This window comes from Entelurus aequoreus, linkage group LG13 (assembly GCF_033978785.1).
Source record: "Entelurus aequoreus isolate RoL-2023_Sb linkage group LG13, RoL_Eaeq_v1.1, whole genome shotgun sequence".
Taxonomy (NCBI): Eukaryota; Metazoa; Chordata; class Actinopteri; order Syngnathiformes; family Syngnathidae; genus Entelurus; species Entelurus aequoreus.
This window is the reverse complement of record NC_084743.1, coordinates 8,118,674-8,125,308: the sequence shown is the minus strand read 5'-3', so window position 1 is coordinate 8,125,308 and position 6,635 is coordinate 8,118,674.

Below are 6,635 nucleotides of genomic sequence, written 5' to 3'. Positions count from 1 at the left end.
CGTCCTGGTTAAAGTCGTCCTGGTTAAAGTCATCCTGGTTAAAGTCGTCCTGGTTAAACCTGCCTTGGTTAAAGTTGTCCTGGTTAAAGCCGTCCTGGTTAAAGTCATCCTGGTTAAAGTCGTCCTGGTTAAACTTGCCTTGGTTAAAGTTGTCCTGGTTAATCTTGCCTTGGATAAAGTCGTCCTGGTGAAAGCCGTCCTGGTTAAAGTCGTCCTGGTTAAAGTCGTCCTGGTTAAAGTCGTCCGGGTTAAAGTCGTCCTGGTTAAAGTCGTCCTGGTTAAAGTTGTCCTGGTTAAAGTCATCCTGGTTAAAGTTGTCCGGGTTAAAGTTGTCCTGGTTAAAGTTGTCCTGGTTAAAGTAGTCCTGGTTAAAGTAGTCCTGGTTAAAGTCGTCCTGGTTAAAGCCGTCCTGGTTAAAGTAGTCCTGGTTAAAGTCGTCCTGGTTAAAGTAGTCCTGGTTAAAGTTGTCCTGGTTAAAGTTGTCCTGGTTAAAGTAGTCCTGGTTAAAGTAGTCCTGGTTAAAGTCGTCCTGGTTAAAGCCGTCCTGGTTAAAGTAGTCCTGGTTAAAGTCGTCCTGGTTAAAGTAGTCCTGGTTAAAGTTGTCCTGGTTAAAGTCGTCCTGGTTAAAGTAGTCCTGGTTAAAGTAGTCCTGGTTAAAGTCGTCCTGGTTAAAGCCGTCCTGGTTAAAGTAGTCCTGGTTAAAGTCGTCCTGGTTAAAGTAGTCCTGGTTAAAGTTGTGCTAGCAAGGAGCCAATGAGGTTACTTCTTGTTGAAATGAAAGATTAGAAAGGAGGAAGAAGCCACGCCCCCTTGTCAGTGTGGCCAAAGGGGCGGAGCTATGGCAGGATGGTGAGAGTGTGACTGGATTGTAGGGTGAGAGACATGAAAGATGTAATATTCCACCTGGACACTTCCTGTTGACTGCAAAATAAAAGCATGACAGGAATCTTAGAAGAAGAAATATTCTCACACCTTCTCCTCCTGGCGCAGCTTATGTCAACAACTGCTTATGTCGACATGACTATCTGCATGGTGACAGGGTGTAATACTTGTATATAATATTCATGTTGTCATTGATCAATACTTGTATATAATATTCATGTTGTCATTGATCAATACTTGTATATAATATTCATGTTGTCATTGATCAATACTTGTATATAATATTCATGTTGTCATTGATCAATACTTGTATATAATATTCATGTTGTCATTGATCAATACTTGTATATAATATTCATGTTGTCATTGATCAATACTTCAATACTTGTACATAATATTCATGTTGTCATTGATCAATTAAAGATCAATTCTTCAATACTTGTATATAATATTCATGTTGTCATTGATCAATTCTTCAATACTTGTATATAATATTCATGTTGTCATTGATCAATACTTCAATACTTGTATATAATATTCATGTTTTCATTGATCAATACTTGTATATAATATTCATGTTGTCATTGATCAATTCTTCAATACTTGTACATAATATTCATGTTGTCATTGATCAATTAAAGATCAATTCTTCAATACTTGTATATAATATTCATGTTGTCATTGATCAATACTTCAATACTTGTATATAATATTCATGTTGTACAGCCCTTACCTTTGGGCTGATACTGAGGACGAGCAGTTTTCTGCGTGTAAATGATACAATGTCCAGTACTGTACAAATGTGTTTGGATATGACAATCCCTTTATTGCAAACTATCTCAATTCAATCAAATGTAAATTATATAACAAAGTATGCTAAACTTGGATGGCACATTATCACAACATTGTCACCACATGACCATATGACACGACACCATATGACACCATATGACACGACACCATATGACACGACACCATATGACACGACACCACATGACACGACACCACATGACACCATATGACACGACACCACATGACACGACACCATATGACACGACACCACATGACACGACACCATATGACACGACACCACATGACACGACACCATATGACACAACACGGTCGAAAAGTGTTTGTCCTCCAGATGTGTCTTCAGATCCTTCAGCAAGTTTTGTAATCTGCACGGTCTTTCCCAGCTAATAACACTACCTACAAGGGTGTGTGATTCCACCCAATCAACCATAGATCTCATTCTCACTTCAGACCGGCCTAAAATTAAAAATAGTGGGGTCATGATCTGTGGTCTTAACGACCACTATCTAACTTTCTGCACCCGCAAAATAGCTAAACCCAAAGCCAATGGCCACATAACAGCCCAATCCAGATCCCTTAAAAAATACTCCAGTGATAATTTCAATTTAAAATGAGATGAGTGGGACTGGTCCCCTGTGCTCGCGAGCAACCTGGTCCATGTTGCTTGGGATCGCTTCAAAACGGCGTTCCTAAAGATACTAAATGACATGGCTCCCGTGAAAACAGTCAGGATCAAAGCCCGCTCGGAACCATGGATGAATCCGGACCTATTAGCTGCCATAAAAGACAGAGACAGGAAATACTCTGAATACCAAAAATGTAAAACAGAAGTAGATAAACAACCCAATAATATCAACCTCAAATCACTCCTTTCAACTCTCAAAAAGCAATGCAATAAATTAAGAAATAAGTCAACCAACCTGACTAAATCCTTAAAAAAAAATGACATTAACGACAAAATAGAGGAAAACACAAATAAGCCACGTGAGCTCTGGAAAATTCTCAACAAGCAGCTTCCTGGTTGCAGCCAGAAACTTAAAACCAGACTCACCAACATCAGCATCAAGGAGGGTGACTCCCTCATTACAGACAAAATGGAGGTAGCTAGCAGACTTAACGCCTTTTTCACCAGCATAGCCGCAACTCTTGTCAACAAGCTGTCCCACCACTCTGGTCACTTTGGTGTAGAACACATTAAAGCCTTCTACAGAAAGCTAGGAGTATCCAACGATGATTTCAAATTAGAAATGGTCACAGCTGATGAGGTGTTTAAAAAATTGAGCGCGCTCCACCCTAACAAGGCCACCGGCCTTGATAATATTCCCTCCAGATTCCTCAGGGACTCTGCCTCCATCATTGCCCCGATCATCACGCACATAATAAACCTATCAATTACACAAGGCCAAGTACCAAAACATTTTAAGATAGCAAGAGTAACTCCCCTCTTTAAAAAAGGAAGCAAATTAGAACCTTGCAACTACCGACCTGTTTCTATTCTCAGTTCCATTTCCAAAGTAATGGAGAAAATAGTTTATGAAGAGGTCGATAGTTACCTTGCCACTAATAAACTCATGTACAAATTCCAATCCGGCTTCAGAACTAACCACTCCACTGACACATGCCTTCTCTATCTGACTTCAGAACTAACCACTCCACTGACACATGCCTTCTCTATGTGACTTCAGAACTAACCACTCCACTGACACATGCCTTCTCTATCTGACTTCAGAACTAACCACTCCACTGACACATGCCTTCTCTATGTGAGCGAGCACATCAAACATGAGGTGGACGCGGGCAAATACTGCGGCATGGTCATGCTGGACCTTCAGAAGGTCTTTGACACCGTTAACCACGCTATACTGTTGGATAAGCTCAGAGCAATCGGATTTAACAAAACCTCTTGGAGCTGGATGCAATCTTACTTGGAGGGGAGGGAACAGCTGGTAGAGGTGAACGGCACCGTGTCCCCCCCCCCCCTCTCAGTGAGCTGTGGAGTCCCCCAAGGCAGTATATTGGGGCCTTTACTGTTCCTAATATACATAAACGACATGTCATCAGCATGCGACTGTGAATTGTTTTTGTTTGCAGATGACTCTGCCCTGCTGGTATCAGACAAGGACAAGTCACAGGTGGAGAAAATCCTCAGTGCTGAGCTGTGTAGAACTTGCACCTGGCTCGCTGACAACAAGCTATCCATCCACTTGGGTAAAACAGAATCCATCCTGTTTGGGTCCCACATCAACCTTAAGAAAGTCAATGACTTCACTATAAAAGTGGGTGACAGTGTCATCACCAGGAAAGATGAGGTCACCTACCTAGGTTCCATTCTAGAGGCTACCCTTTCCTGTGATAAAATGGCAACCAAGGTAATCAAAAAGGTTAACCAACGAACGAGATTTCTCTACAGAATTTCCTCTCTGGTCAACAAAAGCACCTTGAGGATTCTGGCGGGAACTCTCGTTCAACCCTTTTTCCATTACGCATGCACCTCCTGGTACCCTAGCACCTCCAAAACCCTCAAATCTAAACTCCAAACATCCCAGAACAAGCTAGTCAGATTACTTTTAGACCTCCACCCCAGATCCCACCTCACTCCTACCCACTTCTCCAAAGTGGGCTGGCTCAAGGTGGAGGACAGAGTTAAACAACTTGCGCTGAGCCTAGTCTATAAAATCCGCTACACCTCCCTGATACCGAAGTACATGTCAAACTACTTCCTTAATGTAAATGACTGCCATAACCACAACACCAGGGGGAGCTCCACTAACCACGTTAAACCCAGATTCCGAACTAACAAAGGTCTTAACTCATTCTCTTTCTATGCCACATCAATGTGGAATGCGCTCCCAACAGGTGTAAAAGAAAGGGCATCTCTATCCTCCTTCAAAACCGCAATAAAAGTTCACCTCCAGGCAGCTACAACCCTAAACTAACACCCTCCCCGGATTGCTAATAATCAAATGTAAACAATCAAATGCAGATACTTTTTCTTATGCTCTCTCTCTCTCTCTCTCTCTCTCTCCCTCTTTCTCTCTCTCCCTCTCTCTATATGTCCACTACTTGATGTCCATATCCCCACCCCCCCCCTCCACACCCCTGATTGTAAATAATGTAAATAATTCAATGTGATTATCTTGTGTGATGACTGTATTATGATGATAGTATATATGATAGTATATATCTGTATCATGAATCAATTTAAGTGGACCCCGACTTAAACAAGTTCAAAAACTTATTGGGGTGTTACCATTTAGTGGTCAATTGTACGGAATATGTACTTCACTGTGCAACCTACTAATAAAAGTCTCAATCAATCAATCAATCAATCAATCAAACCCATTCACACACACATTCACACACACATTCACACACTGATGGCGGGAGCTGCCATGCAAGGTGCTAACCAGCAGCCATCAGGAGCAAGGGTGAAGTGTCTTGCCCAAGGACACAACGGACGTGACTAGGATGGTAGAAGGTGGGGATTGAACCCCAGTAACCAGCAACACTCCCATTGCTGGCACAGCCACTCTACCAACTTCGCCACGCCGTCCCCATACAACACAAACAATGTGGTCTACATACAACACACAAACAATGTGGTCTACATACAACACACAAACAATGTGCTCTACATACAACACACAAACAATGTGGTCTACATACAACACACAAACAATGTGCTCTACATACAACACACAAACAATGTGCTCTACATACAACACACAAACAATGTGGTCTACATACAACACACAAACAATGTGCTCTACATACAACACACAAACAATGTGCTCTACATACAACACACAAACAATGTGCTCTACATACAACACACAAACAATGTGGTCTACATACAACACACAAACAATGTGCTCTACATACAACACACAAACAATGTGGTCTACATACAACACACAAACAATGTGGTCTACATACAACACACAAACAATGTGCTCTACATACAACACACAAACAATGTGCTCTACATACAACACACAAACAATGTGCTCTACATACAACACACAAACAATGTGCTCTACATACAACACACAAACAACGTGCTCTACATACAACACACAAACAATGTGCTCTACATACAACACACAAACAATGTGCTCTACATACAACACACAAACAATGTGCTCTACATACAACACACAAACAATGTGCTCTACATACAACACACAAACAATGTGCTCTACATACAACACACAAACAATGTGCTCTACATACAACACACAAACAATGTGCTCTACATACAACACACAAACAATGTGGTCTACATACAACACACAAACAATGTGGTCTACATACAACACACAAACAATGTGGTCTACATACAACACACAAACAATGTGGTCTACATACAACACACAAACAATGTGCTCTACATACAACACACAAACAATGTGGTCTACATACAACACACAAACAATGTGGTCTACATACAACACACAAACAATGTGGTCTACATACAACACACAAACAATGTGCTCTACATACAACACACAAACAATGTGCTCTACATACAACACACAAACAATGTGGTCTACATACAACACACAAACAATGTGCTCTACATACAACACACAAACAATGTGCTCTACATACAACACAAACAATGTGCTCTACATACAACACACAAACAATGTGCTCTACATACAACACACAAACAATGTGCTCTACATACAACACACAAACAATGTGCTCTACATACAACACACAAACAACGTGCTCTACATACAACACACAAACAATGTGCTCTACATACAACACACAAACAATGTGCTCTACATACAACACACAAACAATGTGCTCTACATACAACACACAAACAATGTGCTCTACATACAACACACAAACAATGTGGTCTACATACAACACACAAACAATGTGCTCTACATACAACACACAAAGACAAAGATATGTTTCAAAGGGCC